Source organism: Pinus tabuliformis, chromosome 5_2 (assembly GCF_031772625.1).
Source record: "Pinus tabuliformis cultivar Carrire ecotype Pingquan chromosome 5_2, CPIR1, whole genome shotgun sequence".
NCBI classification, from domain to species: Eukaryota; Viridiplantae; Streptophyta; class Pinopsida; order Pinales; family Pinaceae; genus Pinus; species Pinus tabuliformis.
The window spans coordinates 607,232,058-607,250,405 of record NC_142306.1 but is presented as its reverse complement, the minus strand read 5'-3'; the positions used below and the strand labels follow the sequence as shown (position 1 = coordinate 607,250,405).

Below are 18,348 nucleotides of genomic sequence, written 5' to 3'. Positions count from 1 at the left end.
CTTTAAGGTCTATTTATATGCGGTATAACATCATGAAATGATGACATTCAATGGAAGGATGCCACAAAAAAATCTATGATACTACTTTAAGGTCTATCTATATTCACGCTAATAGAATAAAAACTACATTTAAACAATAATATTTTTTTACACAATACATAAATTTATAAAATTTAAAAACCAATAAAAATAATACTTAAAATCAAATACAGGTAAAGAGGGTTGATGATGACAACGTCGTCGTCTAGCTATTGTTTTTCTTCAATAATTTTTGGGATGGATGATAAGTACATTTAGAGAGATAGGAAAATCCATGAATTTTGAGTCTAAGAGAAACATGTACAGGAGAAACTGCCATAAATTAATTCAAAAATGAAAGAAAAAAAAAGGTTAATATTATGTTTATAGTATATTGAAAATGTAAACCCATAAACCATCTTTAAAAACCAAAGCACACTGCGGTACACTGTATTTTGCGCATTGGCTCCATGCCCTTAATCAGTTTTCCATTACATTCAATTTAAATTTGATAATAAATATATAAATAATAAGGTGCATTTTTATTATGAAATTCTGTTAGATGCTTTTGTATTAAAGACAAACAGAGAACATTTTCATTTATAGTAATAAACGTAAAACAATAATATATCCCATGCCTTTCTATGAAATTGTGTATAGCACCCGTTAACGCGTGTGTGGGGTTTACCTTGACGGTGCGATGGAAAATTCTGTAGACAGCAGAATATAGTATTCGACCTTCGGAACATTTTGCGATTTGAACTAGCGGAGGCGGGATCGAGCATATTCATTCTGGTCGGCTTCTGATCGACGTCCTTCCCTAGGCTTCTTTGTAATATAACGGAGAAAGACCAGCTCTCGGTTAAGAACCCATAGTACTGACGTTTAACGAACCCATGCAGATGTGGGGAAGAGGAGCTTCGCCTTCCAGTATTTGGCAAACATGGCGCATGCGCAGCCGGTTCTCCGGCTCTGGGTGAGAACACAACAGCCCCAATTTCAGCACCTTCTCCATCTCGCCCACATCATATCCGTCCTTCCCCAGCTTTGAATCCGATGCCTCCAGTAGCCTGTCCTCGCTGTACAGCTCCCATGCCCACTCCACTAAAATCATTTGCTCAGCGTCCTTCGACAGATCCACGGGTCTCCTCCCGCATGCCACTTCCAACAGCAGAACCCCGAAGCTGAATACATCCGAGCTGGGAGTGGCCTTCCCCGTGTATATGAGCTCCGGCGCTATGTACCCAAATGTTCCGACCACACGAGTCGTCGAAGGATTCTCGCTGTGATCATGCAGCCGAGCGAGACCAAAATCTCCTAGCCGCCCATTTAGCTCGGAATCCAGAAGCACGTTGCTTGCCTTGATGTCTCTGTGGATGACCATTTTTTCCCATTCCTCGTGCAGATACAGTAGTCCAGCCGCCACGCCTTTCAGGATCGCGTATCGCCTAGGCCACGGCAGTACTATGCTTGGGTTCCCGAATATGAGATTATCCAAGCTGCCGTTAGGCATATAGTCATAAACTATGAATAATTGTTTTCCCCTCCGGCTCCAGCCCCGGAGATGGACCAGATTCCGGTGCTGTAGACGTCCCATGCTCGAGATCTCTGCCACGAACCCTTTCATTCCCTCCGTGAACTCCTTTGTCATGCACTTCACTGCGACTTCTTGGCCGCTGCTGGGGAGAACGCCCTTGTAAACTTTGCCAAAACCCCCTTGTCCCAAAACATTATCTCCCCGGAATCTGCTGGTGGCGATGCTGAGCTCCTTGTAAGTAAATCTATGGGGCCAGTACTCTTCCTCCCATTCTTCGATGGTTTCCCTGTATTTCGCTCTTTTGAGAAACAGGACCGCCCCAATCACCAGCGAGAAGAGAACCAAGGTGGCCACGGTGACGCCGGCTATGAATCCCGGGTCCAGACGTTTGGAATACATGTTAGCGAATGAAGGGAGACGCGACACATCGAGACGCGGCGACGTGCTTTCGGTGGCGAAACTCCACGCCATAACGTAATGGCCTTCCACTAAGACTCCAGTGGCTGCTGAAAATCCAACAAACATCTTCTCTTTCAGAACACTGTCCAGATCAATTTTCATAGATATCAATGGTCTGTGCGGTCTCGGCAAGCCGGCCAACGTGATGGTAATGTTGAGGCGGCGTTGAGGATGATTGTAATCGATCCAGGCCTGTATGTTCTGTCCACTCTTGAGGCTCAGTCCATGGAAGCTGTCCACCCCATCCCAATAACCGGCACGCACGGCCTGTTCCGAGATGAGGCTGTTGACGTCTACACCCACGTGGTTGTCGTCGGGATCATTGAATTCCGGATTCTTGGTCGTATCGAACTCCACTGCAAATAAGTGATTGTATGGCTGCCCGTTGCTGGTGAGGTTTAACAAGCCCAAATACTGGGACGCCAAAGCGCGAATGGGAGATCTGTGGGGCATCATGATGAAGGCTAGTCCATGTCCTGCTGCGGTGGAGGGACGATGCACCATCGAAAAGACGAAGGTAGTGCTAAAGGAGAAAGGGGTCTCGTTGCTTTTCATCTGGACGGGAATTGAATAGAGCGCGCGGCCGATCATAAAAGGCGAGTGCTTTGTCAGAGCGAGCACGGATTTGGAGCCGATGACAGAAGCGTCCGATTCCAATATCAAATGGGTTCCATTAAACCCGTCGAAGGTGAAAGTGGTATGTGGATGATCCTCTTCTGCGCCCCGTGCAGGAATAAGTGGTATGAAGAGGGAGGTGCAGGCTATCAGGAGGAGTATGCGCCATGGTATTCGCATCATTGGACGTTTCTTTGGGTGGAGCTAAATTCCTTCTTCGGAAAACTAAATAGATGATGGATATTAATACATAATCAAGTGATCTATAGCCGCAAACATCTATCAAATATTTGAAACAGACTGCAGCGTTGGGTGCAGTTGTCCTTCAAAGATTTGTTAGCACCCTCCTGGCAAGAGCATTGAAGGACTACGCTTCTTATTGTAAAATTCTTATAAGTGAACTTGTGACTAGTGACCAGGAAATTTCACGAAAAAATTAATAAAATGAGCAACAATACGGAATGGCTTCGACGAAATAACCCATATTGAGCCATGGAAGAAGAATAAGACGGCAACGACAGAGAAAATAAGACTTCTCATTGAGGAAGGAAAGAGAAACAACACGTAATGCTTCCAAATAATGCCAAATTCTTGGAACGGTTAAAATATTAGTGTGTTTATTTTGGAGGAGGTTTCTATAACTATAATTAAATTAAGGGGAGTGGAGATATTTAACTTTATGATATGGTTAAACTTTATTTAAAAATAATTATGTTGTTTATAAATTTTTAATTAAATTGATTAATAAATTAATTGATGGAATGATTTTAAAAAACTTATGACGATTTTCAATATGTTTATACAAGTTAATATGTCCTTCGAAAATAGAATTTGATGTTTTTTAAAAAATTTGAAAATTTTTAACACGTCTTAATTTTTGCCATACAAGCTAACAAATTTTTGGAAAATAAAATCTTGATAGAAGGGGAATTAAATTAGTTGTTGACACCTAATCCGAAACGGATGAGGTGAAGCCGGACAGTCATCTAGAAGATGAACTGATCCGTTTTGTATTTGTATAAATAAAGTGCTAGCTAATGAATAAATGAACAATCAGTGTTTTCTCTCGTTCAAATGAGGAGTTACCCTGACCTGACATGGTATCAGAGCTCAGGTCCCAGTCCCTAAAATTAGTTGTAACTCCTGCTGGCCACCTCTGCTCTCTGCGCTGCCTCTGACATACCTGTCTCTGCGCCTCTAAGCTTGAATACACTGCCTGAGCGTTTATCTGACACACCAGCGCTGCATATGCTCTCTGCGCCCTCTGCCATTACGTTGCTGCCAATACGTACGTCGCTGCCAGTACATTGAATCCAGCTGCAAGGCGCTTGGCACTTCCTGGAAGGACGCTGCGAGACTCTTCTCATTACTGCGTGTTGGTGAAACTGAGGTATCGTTTTGTTAATGGAGGTATGAGTATGCTAAGTGCTGTGGACTGCGTTGTTTATTTGATGGACTGCGTTTTTGTAAACCAAACAATGTTGCTGTAAAATGTTTGGGCTATTGTTCAAGTGGACTGCGTTTTTTAATGGTGCGGAGTCCTTCATCCGCTAAGATAAAACACTCAGAAATTTGTTGCTGAAGACTCCTGCGTTTTTTTTAAAGACTGTTCTAAATGGTATCGCTGCGTTTTTTAAAGACTGTTCTCGAGACTGCGTTGGATGGTCACCATACTCACTGGATATTCGTTATTGTTACATCGTCTTGGATTTAGAATAACTATTCGTTATTTACTCCGGATGTAAATTCTGTTGACTACTTTGATTCGGAACTTCAGATTTTGAGTTATAATTGTGCATGCATTACAGTCAATCAATTCAATCAAATGTTTCAATAACGCATGATAGAATGGCACTATAACAGTTGATGACAGGTTTTTATGATTTGGATGGTATGAAATGAGCATTATACTCTTCAGATTGCAGATTTCATTCCAGCATTTGTCAACAGGCAAAGACAAGGCCGAGTACTGGAGGAACCATTTCAGAGTGGGTATATACTTTAACTGAGACTGCGTTTTTTTAAAAGAGCTGTGGGTATATACTTTGACTGAGAATGCGTTTTTTAAAAAGAGCTGTGGGTATATACTTTGACTGAGACAGCGTTTTCATGTGATATATATATGATATATATGTGAGCAGTTATATGTATTTGAGCGCCCTTTGAACAGTGATATATGTGAGCAGTGAACAGTGATATATGTGAGCAGTTATATGTATTTGAGCGCCCTTTGAACAGTGATATATGTGAGCTTTGAACAGTGATATATGTGAGCAGTGAACAGTGATATATGTGAGCAGTGAACAGTGATATATGTGAGCAGTATTTGAGCGCCCTTTGTTTTTTGAACAATGATATATATGTGAGCAGTGATATATATATATATATATGCTATGGAATGTTAGAAGAAAATAAAATGCATAAGGCTATCATATAAGAATTTTTTTTTTCCCCAGCAGAAGTTTTCTATCAACAGAAGTGTTTCTGGCAGAGATTTTTTTTTTACAGAATGCATTCAATCATTTCTATGGTCGGAATAGTTCTCACTGGCAAGGAGAACTATTCTGAATGGTCCCGGATGGTAAAACACACCCTTATCTACAATGAACTGTGGAAAGGAGTGTGCGTTGGAGAAGAAGACAGAGACCCTGTGCAGCCCACATCAGACAAAGAACTCGCCATTTGGGAAAACAAGAACAGCAAAGCCTTTGCATTGATCGCAGCATCTGTAAAGTAAGTCGTCATATTTCATCCTATTCCACTGCCTTTGAAGCTTTACAAAAGCTGAAAGAACTCTATGATACACATTCTGCACTTGAAGTTGTTCAGCTCATGATTAAACTCTTCACCCTTGAACTGAAAAATAATGATCCTCTTACTCTTGCTTCTGAAATAAAGTCTATAGTGCATGATATTAAATCCACTAAGGTTGAGCTGGATATCTCTCTTATTGCCTTTCTCAAAGCACTCTATCCTACCTACTCTAACTATCTTGAGTCTTTACAAGCAAATGGAAATCTTAAAGATATAACCTTTGACACTCTTGTGAAAAAGTTTGCTGAAAGAGAGAAAGCCTTTGGAAAGAAAACAATCCCTAAATCTTCTGAAGAGACTGTTTGCCTTGCTCATAAAGAAAAGCAGCCTGCTCAAGATTCTACAAGAGGAAGAGGTGGAGGAAGAGGAAGAGGAAGATACTTCAGAGGCAGGGGGGGCAGACATCCTCAAGCAGAAAAGGCAGATCTGCATTGCATTTGCTGCAAATGAAATGGATCACATGATGCTTCTACATGCAAGCTACCATGGGACAAAGTTGAGCAGAGAAGAAATCAGCAGAAAGGTAAAACTGATGACACAGACAAAGGTAAAGCACCTGAATCCGCTCACTATATTGAGGCACAATGTAACATTGGAGTAAATGAAGACTTGTTTAATGCTTCACTTGCTTCTTCGAAAAATGACTGGTTGCTTGATTCAGGAGCAACCTGTCATATGACTTATAGGAAAGAATTTTTTGAAGATTTCACTAACAATGTTGATGGAGCAGTATACTTTGCAGATCAGTCAAAAATCAAGCCATCAGGGCTTGGCACAATCAGGCTTAAACTGCGTGGTCTTCCAGACTTTCTTCTGGATCATGTTCTATATCTCCCACAGCTGAAGAGAAACTTGCTGTCTCTGGTCCACATCCACCAGCAAGGTCACTCCATTCACATGTTTGATGGCAAGCTTGAGGTAAGAAAGGCATCTGACCACTCACTTGTCATGAGGGGTATAGAAGAAGAAAGACTCCTTAAACTGCAAGGAACCTCTGCTCATGCACAACATTTTTCATATGTTTCTCATCATGATGAAAGTACACTTCCATCAAGTTTATTATGGCATGCTAGATTTGGACATTTAAACTATGATAGTCTCCGCTTATTGAAGAAAAATGGTGTTGCTGGTTTGCCTACAATTCCTAGAAAACATAAACGATGTGACGCTTGCATTCTAGGAAAGCACAGCAAACAGTCTTTTCATGATTCACATTCAAGAGCACATAGGAAGCTTGAACTTATTCATTCAGATTTATGTGGTCCAATGCCTGTTTCTTCTGCAAATGGAAATAAATATATCATGACATTTATTGATGATTACACCAGAATGTGTTGGGTTTACTTATTGAAGAACAAATCTGATGCTTTTCAAACATTCAAGAATTTTCATAAGTGGATTGAAAATGATGCACAATCTCATATTGGGTCTATTCGCACTGATAATGGAAAAGAATATACATCAAATGAATTTGAACACTATCTTCGCCAACATGGGATTAAACATCAAACAACTGTGCCTTATAATCCTCAACAGAATGGTGTAGCTGAAAGAATGAACAGAACAATTTTGAATATGGTACGATCCATGCTTTTCTTCAAAAATGTAAAGACAATGTTTTGGGTTGATGCTGTTCTATGTGCTGCATATATAAAGAATAGATGTCCATCTAGTGCTATAAGAAACAAGACTCCTTATGAATTGTGGTATGGACATGTTCCTTCGGTAAAACATCTCAGGATATTTGGTTCCACCTGTTATGCTTTAATACCAAAGGTACATAGAAACAAACTTGGTGCTAGAAGTCGTAAGTGTATCTTCCTGGGGTATTCAAACACATCTAAAGCATACCGCCTTTATGATGAAGTAAATAAAAAGTTTGTTTTATCTAGAGATGTCATTTTTCTTGAATCATCCAAATCTGACAGTGTTGTTGAGCGGCAACTTGATCGCTTGGATAGATTCACAAAACCAAAATCATTCCAAGAGTTTGATAATCAGATTCCACATCTTGAAGGGGGGATTCCTATACTAGATCAACATGTGGAATCTCCTTCTGAAGAACAATCTCCCCTGCATGACACTCCAACAACGGATGATGCTTTAAGTGATGTAATTGATAGAATTGGGAGACTCAATCTTGATTCAGACCCAACTCAATCAACAGAGCAGCCTGGACCATCTCAGAAAGGTCCCCCAAAGTGGCTGACAAAGACACTTGAAAGTGTTCATCCTGATGAAATTGGAAAAACAGGAACCCGAAATTCAAACCGACAAGATGGAGGTGATGTAGATAACTCTAATTCACCTGTTGATATGGATGTTACTTATGATTGTGAATTGAACTTGTCTACAGATTTTGAACCAACTTCCTTCAAAGAAGCTGCTTCTCATGATGAATGGAAAGAAGCGATGCAGAAGGAGTATGATGCCCTCATAAAGAATGGCACTTGGAAGCTGGTTGATCCTCCATTTGGAACCAAACCAATTGGTTGCAAGTGGGTCTACAAGAACAAGTATAAAGCTAATGGCTCACTTGACAAGCACAAAGCTAGGCTTGTGGCAAAAGGTTTTGCACAGAAGGAAGGGGTCGATTATGAGGAAACTTTTGCTCCCACAGCAAAATGGGCCACCATCCGGACACTCTTTGCACTAGCTGCTCAGAACGGTTGGAAAGTCCATCAAATGGATGTAAAAACTGCATTCTTGAATGGAGATCTAAAAGAGAATGTTTTTATGTCCCAGCCTGAAGGATTTGCTGTGAAAGGACATGAACACAAAGTATGCAAACTTGTGAAGTCCTTGTATGGCCTCAAACAAGCACCACGAGCCTGGTATGAAAAACTAACTGAGCATCTTCTGAAACTCAACTTCAATCATTTTGATCTTGATGATGCAACTTTATTTGTCAAGAAAGTTGGCAAAACAGTTGTATATCTTGTGGTATATGTAGATGATCTTTTAATGACAGGGAACAATGAAAGCTATATTGCATCCATAAAGAAAGAATTAGGAAAAAATTTTGAAATGACTGATTTGGGCTATGTTCATTACTATCTTGGCATTGAAGTAACCCAACATCCAAAATCCATATTTCTTTCTCAAAAGAAATACATTGGAGATTTGTTATACAGATTTGGCATGACAGAGTGCAATCCCCTTTCTACTCCAATGGAACAAAACTTGAAGCTCACATCTACTGAAGGAAAGGAATTTGAGGATGCAACAAAGTATAGACAGCTTGTAGGAAGTCTCATCTACCTCACTACTACCAGACCAGACATTTCATTTGCTGTTGGAATCCTCTCCAGGTTTATGCAAAGGCCTTGTGAGGGACATTGGTCTGCTGCAAAAAGAGTTCTAAGGTACTTGATGGGAACTCAAGACCTTGGAATCAAGTATACACAGGTGGACGACTTCAACTTGATTGGATACTCTGATTCAGACTTCGATGGAGACAAAGAAACTGGGGTATCTACTTCAGGATATGCTATGAGTCTTGGATCGGGAGCTGTCTCCTGGAGATCACGCAAACAATCAGTACCAGCAGATTCCACAACAGAAGCAGAATATGTGGCAGCAGCTGAAGCAACGAAAGAAATTGTGTGGCTCAGGAAAATTCTTGAAGATTTGCAGGTAAAACAAATACAATCAACTCCACTCATGATTGATAACACATCTGCAATAAAGTTGGCCAAGAACCCAAAGTTCCATGATCGTACTAAGCACATCAATACTAAATATCATCTGATCCGACATCATGTTGAGGCCAAAACAATCCATCTCCGTCATTGTTCCACAAACGAGCAAATTGCAGACATCTTCACCAAAGCGCTTGGAAGAGAAAAGCTTGAAAGATTAAGAATGATGCTTGGACTCACCAACATCCCTTCAGATTAAGGGGGGGAATGTTGACACCTAATCCGAAACGGATGAGGTGAAGCCGGACAGTCATCTAGAAGATGAACTGATCCGTTTTGTATTTGTATAAATAAAGTGCTAGCTAATGAATAAATGAACAATCAGTGTTTTCTCTCGTTCAAATGAGGAGTTACCCTGGCATGACATTAGTTAACTACCATTCTAATTATTATGTTTTGAATTTTAATAAAATCTATTTACATGTTAAAAATCTTCATAATACAATGAGAATAGATATTTTTATATGTTTATTTATAGATATATATTTAAATTATATATTAATTTTTTAATAATAATTTAAAATAAAGTTATGAATAAGTTAATTTCAATATAACGTGAGATGTATTATTCTAGGATGGTGTGATAATTTTGATGGAGAGGGGGAGTAGGATGTTTCCTCCCCACTTAGCAAACATGCGATAGGACGTGACAACAAGCCCCAAGGAATATAATGAAGTGTGAACATGAACCAAGTACTTTAGTAGTGTGTGTTTTAATGGCAATATTAATGGAGTTTTTTGCACAAATTGTTGATGGCGATCAAAGCACGTGCACTTGTGTGGAGTTGCACGACTAAGATGTTCATTTAAACTCATGGTAGGATGAGGAGAGCAGTGTAAATTTCCGAAAATAGGTAATTAAAGGAGAAAGCTAGCACCTCCCTGTAAGTTGTTAAGTTGGGTGCTTGGGAGTGTAGGAGGAGATGCGCAGAGGCCTCTGAGGGATCAACATCTTGTTATCCTCTTCCTAGGATGGCACTTGTCTATGGAAGCTGGTTTAAGAGGACGAGGAGTTGCTGGCTTATAGTTATCCTGGTGTTTAGGATTTTGGGAGCTATTTTTAATCCCAAAGCTAAGGTAATTTACCAGTTGGTGTGCAACCTTCAAACAAATTGGTCTTGGGAATTAGCAAGTTTCCTCCCCCCTTCTGCATGTGCATTGGGTTCAGTTGGGTAACGGGTGGACTCGTTGTTTTGTTATGGCTCAGTGGATTGAGGAGGTGACGAGTGTGTGACCTCTACATAGTCATTGTGAACTTTACTTCAGAGCTCTGAGGTGAAGTCTTTCCCTTTGTTTTTATCTTGTTATTCTTTCTTCTGAGGGGAAAGGGGTTACTTGGCACCTATGGGTATAGCTTTGATGCTCTAGGGTTGTTCTGGAGGGAATTAGAATGTTGGGAATTCTAAGGGGGGAAGGATTTTTTATCTCTAGATTTTTATTATTAGTTTAATTATTTGTTCTACTTAAATGGTAGGAATGGTATGTGTGTGGTTATAAAATTATCCGCAACTATAGCTATTTTGTTCCTCCAAATCCCAGATTTTTTTAAATCTTTCAAGTTTGGATTGAAGTTGCATGTTGTTGATCAAAGAGATATAGAACAGTCGGTGAGGGAGCGCGCTGTTAAGGTGCTATGTAAGCAAATGTCACTGGTTCTAGTCTCGCCGATACCAAAAATCCAACATGGTTTCCGCTGGTGCGACTCAGGCCGGGTGCAATCCCCGGGTGACTTTGATGGCTTAGACGCCCCTGAGTCGTGGCCTCTCAGCCACAGGGTAAGGGTGATTTTCAGGATTCACCCACTTATCAACCAAAAAAAAGAAGTTGCATGTTGTTGAACAAAATTGAACCTTTTTGTTTGTGGTTGAAGGGGGGAGCCAATTTTTTTGAGTAGTGCTCATGGTCATATAACCTAGAAATAAGTAGGGATGATCTCACCACTCCGCAGTGATAAAATACAATCCTCTATCTGCAATTTTCTTTTATTTTCTAGTCATGTTAGTGGCTTATCTTATTCCATTGATGAAGAGACTATTAGTGATCCCTTTATGTGCATTAATTTTGTTGGGTATCTGAGTTATCAAGATGGGACAAGGCCCAAATATCGAGGGAACTAGGTAGACTTTGTTGGAGAAGTGGTGAGAATTTGGCTAGATTCAATTCTATGTTTGCATATATTAATGCTTTTACAGGACCGCTTCACTATCATTGTGAGTGATATAAAGTGGGTGGTTGTCTAGTTGTGGAATTCTCTATTCAAAACAATTTATTTTCTTAGGTTATTGTGGGAACATCATTGGAGGCTTGTACATGTTACTTGGAAGCCACATTGGAATCAATCAATTTCATCCAAGATGTCATGCCAACTAGCTAGAGTTCAAAGGGTGCAACTCGTTATCAAGAGAAGGCCCAAAGAGGGAAATATTGTAAGAACCAATAGCTACAAGACTTTATAGGTTGATACAAGGGACTTATGCTATATCTGATTCATGGGAAAATTGCTAGAAGAGAGAATGAGGCTCGATCCTCCCTTTCTAAAAATGAAGTGTGGTTTGAATGGACCAACTGGATCCTAGATAGAAAGAAAAACAGATGATGTTTCACCAAATATATGCAGACTATAGATTCATACTGGCAAATGAAGTTTATTCTAGGCACACATTGGCTGATAGGAAGGAGCATAAGAACAATGTCCTCCACTCATTGGAGTTCCTACACACCCAATACTTGAACACCATGGATCGCAAATTGATGTAGATTGAACAATGCCTTGGCTTACCTCCTATGGGTAGCACGACTCAGGAGAAGGCCAAAGCATTTGTTAGGATTACAGTTTCCAATCCAAAGCCCTCAGTATAGCATCTTATGACATTTCTTTTCATGTCTTTTGTCGTTACTATTTGTCGTTAGTATATCTCAAGACAGTACAGTAGATATAGCGAGTTTCTTGTATTATTTTTTTTTGGCTTCTCAGTTCTGGAGAGGAAGATTCATTTTTGTTTATGACCAAGTCTCCTTAGCGAGAAACTCGCATTGTCTATTTATCTCATGATGTAATCTCCTATTTTTCTAATTAATATAATTTTCACTTTAAAAAAATTATAAGATATATTACGAAAAAAAATTTATTAATCATTTAATTTATATAACTATACTAACTATTAATATAAAAATAAAATTATAATTTATAAATATAAGAATAACCTTTAATAACATCTTAGATGTAATAGAGATGGCTTCTCATCTAAAAATTGTGACATTTTTCCATCCACCAATTCTTCATTGTTAATGGTCAAGTAATTTCTGCATTGTGAATTCGTGTTCAACATTTCTAGTTTCATTAAAAATCACTTTGGCAATTAATTTCTCATTTCATTATTATAGAATATGGAAATGGGTCTTTCTTAAAAAATTAAAAACCAAAGTACGAGTATCTAAATTTTGTAATTTCGTAATTATATTTAAATTTATTAATTGAATTAGGTGGCAAGAACATAGTTTGATTAAAATTTGTTTTCATAATTAAAGATGAATGTAGAAATTATCAAATGTGGTTCAATCATCATCGACCTTGACACTGAATCCCGGGAGATTGCCTTCCGTAACTACAAAGATGGTTTTTTTGGGATTGAGGGAGATCCCCATACTTTCGACATCGGTCAAAGATCTATTTGAGTTATGCAATCATCTCTAGCCTGGGAGAAAACAACAACATCATCAATCCCCTAAAAGCAACATGCATTGCTCTTTGAAAGGCTGCCCCCATGTTGATCAAACCCAAAGGCATTTTCCTGTATGCGTAAGTCCCCAACTTAGTTTTAAAATCCGTTTTCACAATTGATCAAGGTGAGAGACAAAAACGTGATTATAGCCCGAGAAGTCGTTGTCGTTTTCACAATTGATGAAGGCGAGAGACAAAAACCTGATTATAGCCCGAGAAGTCGTCTAACAACGAGAGCATTTGTGAGCTCTAATAAAGTTCTGGAAAATAACACACAACCTAATATCTCCATTCGTTTGTCAGTTGACTAAATTAATCACCCTTTCTGTGTGACCGTGACGTACATGAAAAAAAAATTGCCACGACAAGCATATTGAAGTTTTGAGCAGTACCCATTTCCATTATTTTGCCTGTTTCTTTTATTCATGATAGTGGTATCAAAAAAGGCTAAGGGTGGAAAAGCCACAGACTAGATGTGCATTGAGATTGAAACATAATCTTCTTCGTTTTGTTAAATTACTCAAAACGGTTATAATGTATCTCTAAGGGATATGATTATTTCATATATGATAAATTTCTTAGTAAGATGTTGATTGCAATAGTAAATATGACAAAGAATAAGATGTATTATCTTGCCATGAATCATGATAGGAAGGATAACTTATTTGCTGAAAAGCAATTTATTTGGATGAATTTTTGTTATGACATTTTAGGTTTGGTCATCTACATTTTGTAGGTTGTTAGAAAAATAGAATTGAATTTAAGCCAGAGAGAGATGGGAGAGGCAGAGTAAAATTGTTTCGTGAAGCTAGATTTACGCGCAACTTACAGAGACTTAAAAATACAGCATTCATTCACTGCAAAAAAAAAAGTAGAACAGAGTCAGTTTGGAGCAACACAATAATAACTTAGGATTGAATTCTAAATCATGAAAATACATTCACATGAGACTGCTGCTCATTCACCAAGTAAAACAAAGGTTTTACGGTGATTTACACTTCATGCGAAATAACACATAGTAAAACAGTAACTGTTGATTTTCACGTGGCCACGTGCCCACCAAAATTTGCTCCACCATTTTCTCCTCGGAGACTCTCGCTCTCTTTCTCTCTCGTTTTTTCAAAATGACTTTTACATACATATTTATCTCAACATACAATTTTTACATTAATACATAGCAGAGAAAATAATTAATACGTTTTTGTTGTTGAGTGTGGACAGTAATAGTCATGGAATGAATGTTTGCCCATATCTATTTACCAAAATACATTAAATGCCTTAAATTCTTTTCTGTGTTGCGGAATGGTTCACGTGGTACTTCTATTCTGGCTTCAGTCCTTCCATCTTCAAACAGAGACGCAACCTGCAAAAATACTTCTAACAAGTATGGTTGTTGTCAGGGTGTTTAACGCGGTGGTTGGGATTAATATCTCCAACACTCCCCCTTAATCACAATTGCCGCCATTGACAATTCCCAAACAGTTTTTGAGATAAACAAAACTTTCACGTGCCAATGGCTTTGTGAAGATATCAGCAAATTGTTCCTATGACCTACAATGCTGCAACACAATTTCATCATTGTTAATCAACTCTCTAATAAAATGATATTTAGCATCAATATGCTTGGCCCTCTTATGAAAGACAAAATTCTTTGACAATGAAATTGCTGAGGTGTTGTCACATAAAATAGTTGTCGCTCCCTCTTGGTCATGACGAGGATCCCTCGACATCCTTCTCATCCAAACTGCCTGACACGCTGCTGCTGCTGTTGCGCCATATTCATCTTTTGTTGTTGACAGTGACACATTTCGCTGCTTCTTGGAGGCCCATGAAATGGCTCCAGAACCCAAATGAAAAACATATCCTGACGTGCTCTTTCTGTCATCGACACTTCCAGCCCAATCACTGTAAGTGTAACCAATCATCCTGAAATCACTTTTTGCTGTGTACAAAACGCCATACTATTTTTTCCCATTGACATACCTTTAAATCATTTTCGTTGCTTTCCAATGTGTTTCCTTGGGTGTCTGCACAAACCTCGACACCAAACTTACTGCATACATTATATCCAACCTAGTGGAGGTCAAATACATCAAGCCGCCTATCATGCTTTTGTATAATGTTGGATTGACATTGTTGCTACAATCTTCTTTGCTCAACTTCAACCCGATGACAATTGGAGTTGGTGCGGGCTTGTTGTTATGAATTTTAAGCCTCTATAAAATTTCCACCACATACTTTGCTTGAGAGATAAAAATGCCATTTTTTGTTTGCTTCACTTCTATGCCCAAAAAATATCTTAACAATCCCAAGTCAGTCATTTCAAATTCACTCTTCATGACTTGTTTGAAATCAGTGATGAGGAAATCATCACTACCTGTAAAAATAAAACCATCTACACATAAGATGACAATGAGAATCTTACCTTCGCTCTCTTTGATGTAGAGAGTGGGTTCACCATTACATTTGTCAAAACCATTGTCCAACAAGTAGGCATCTATTCTATTGTACCATGCACGCGGTGCTTGCTTGAGCCCATAAAGAGCTTTCCTCAACTGATACACTTTTCCTTCTTGGCCTTCAACCCCATAACCAGGCAGTTGCGCAACATACACTTCCTCTTTCAGCGCTCCATTCAAGAATGCTGATTTTACGTCCATTTGATACACTTTCCATTTATGTTTCACTGCAATCACCACAACTATGCACACTATCTCCATCCTCACAACTAGTGTGAACGTCTCCGCGTAACCTCTTCCATGTTGTTGCCTATATCCTTTGACCACTAGCCTTGCTTTGTGCCTTTCAATATTTCCCTCAATGTTGCTTTTGGTCTTATAAACCAACTTCACTCTAATGACATGTTTTCCTTTCAGAGGGCTCACTAACTCCCATGTGTCATTCCTTTCTATTGCTTCTATTTCTTCCTCCATTTCCGCAACCCATTTTTCTTCTTTGACTGCATCTTCAAAATGGATTGGGTCATCTACATGACAAAATAATGAAAATAAGGAATTCAGACCAGCACTGCTATCAACTTCTTCTTGCTCATAAATTTCATTTATATTTCTAAATTTTGGTCTTCTTGTGCTTGTTGAAGATGGGATTGACATGTAACTTGGTGTTGCGCTTTGCAGTGTGCTTGGAGAAGCACTTCCTTGGATGTGCAAAGCTATCCTATTATTTGTTGTTGGTGTTTCTTGCTGCCTGCTTTGTTGCGCTTGAATAGGAGTAGAGGGTCACTATTGAGGAATTACTTGATGTTGTTAATTCCTCTTTGTCCTCATGTGGTATACATGCTTTGACATTGGCTATATTTTCTAAACTTCCATCCCATGCTTCCTCTTCTATGAACTACACATCTCCACTAATTATGACATTTTTGGTTAATGGATTGTAGAGTTTGTATGCCTTTGATTCATAATTGTATCCAACAAATATACATTTCTCCCCCTTGCTGTCCAACTTCTTCCTCAACTCATCCAGGACATGTGTATATGCCACACATCCAAAAACGCTCATATGGGTGACACTATGCTTTCTTCCACTCTATGCCTCTTTAGGAACTATGTTCTGGATGCTTTTGGTTGGACATCTATTCAAGATATATGTTGCACAAGTGACAACTTCAGCCCAATAATCATTTGGAAAATGCTTTGCCTTCATCATACTCATTTCCATTTCCATAATGGTCCTATTCTTCCTTTCTACCACACCATTTTGCTGAGGTGTATACCTTGTTGCAAATTGCTTATGAATTCCATGCTCCCTACAAAAACAGAGGAAATCATTTGAGATGTATTCTCCACCTCTATCAGTCCTGATGACTTTGATGTATTGTCCACTTTGCTTCTCAACAAGAGCTTTGTATTGGTGAAAGCACTCAAACACTTCACTTTTCTGTTTTAAGAAATATACCCATGTCTTCCTTGTGAAGTCATCTATGAAGGTCAATAAATAGTGGTTGCCAACAATTGATGGTGTGTGCATTGGTCCACATAAATCCGAGTGGACAATCTCCAAAGGTGCCTTTGCCCTTACTCACTTTCTTGCTGGAAATGTCTCTCTATGTTGCTTGCCCAAGATACATCCTTCACATAGGTTGTCTGATTATTCTATGAGTGGTAGTCCCTTCACCATGCCTTTCCTATGTAGCAAATTCAAACCTCCAAGGTTGATATGTCCGAATCTCAAATGCCATAACTAATTTTCATCTTTTACCTATGGTTGAAAGTTTACTTGTATGATAGTTGCATCTTTTCTTCCATTCTCTTGTGAGTTCATTGAGATTTGTGCTTGTGCACCTTCTTTTTACAAATCTGATTTTAATTTTAGGGGAAACACTCTATTGTTTGTTATCTGAACCTTTGCAATCAACTATCTATTTGGAGGTCTATCCAAAATTGTGCACACATCATTTTTGAAGAAGACATTGTAGGCCTTTTGCATGAGCTGTACAATGCTTATGAGGTTATGCTTTAGACCGGGGATAAAGTAAACATCTGAGATGTACTTCTTATCCCCCTTCTTTGTTAGGATATTAACTCTACCTTTCCCCATGACAGAGACTTTGCTATCAGTCCCTAATGTCACTTCATATTTCACACTTTCATCTATATTGGAAAACATTTCGATGTTTCCCGACATGTGGTTGCTACACCCTAAATCTAGACACCATATATCACTTTGTTTTTCTTGACATGCTACATTACAAGCTAAAAACATGCTATCATGGTTCTGATTTTCTTTTGTGAAATTTACACTTAGTTTGTTACTAATGTCATATTTCTTCTTTCTACATTCATTTGCATAATGACCATACTTCTTATAGTAATGACATTGAACTTGAGATTTATCATACCTCTGACCTTGTGCTTGATTTTGGCTTGGGCCTTGACTTGGATTTTGATTGTTGCCTCTTCCACTTGAGCTTGAAGGGATGCTTCTTCCTCTTCCTCTAGCATATGATCTTCCTTTTCCTCCACCTTAACCAAATGATACTTGTGTCTTGAAGGCATGCTCCAATGAGGAGCTTGTTTCTCTATTCAGTCTATGTTCATGAGAAATCAGTGATGCATTAAGCTCATCCACTAAGAACTATGAGAGATCCTTTATCTCTTCTATGGCCACAATAATGGCATCAAACCTTGCTGGAAAACTTCTCAAAACTTTCTCAACTATTCTTCTTTCCTCAAGTGTCTCACCATGAGACCTGATTTGAGTAACCAACCCACTTACATGTGTAAAAGACGAGTCTACATTCTCAGATCCTTTCATACCAAGTGTTTCAAAATATCTCAACATTTGCAGCTTTGTTGTCTTGACTTTTTCCATGCCTTGGTAGGCTATTTGGAGGGTGTCCCATGCTTGCTTAGACTTCGTTGCTGCTGCAACCCTTGGGAAAATACTTTCATGAACTGCTTGGAAAATATAGAACAGGGCTTTTGAATCCTTCTTCCTGTTGTCCCTTAACAAATCTTTTT

The 18,348-nt window shown here is 38.9% G+C and overlaps 1 pseudogene; it reads right to left on the bottom strand.

The window, feature by feature from the left end:
- Window positions 1-570: 570 nt before the first annotated feature.
- Window positions 571-3,081, bottom strand: LOC149160478 (L-type lectin-domain containing receptor kinase IV.2 pseudogene; annotated as a pseudogene).
- Window positions 3,082-18,348: the final 15,267 nt, after the last annotated feature.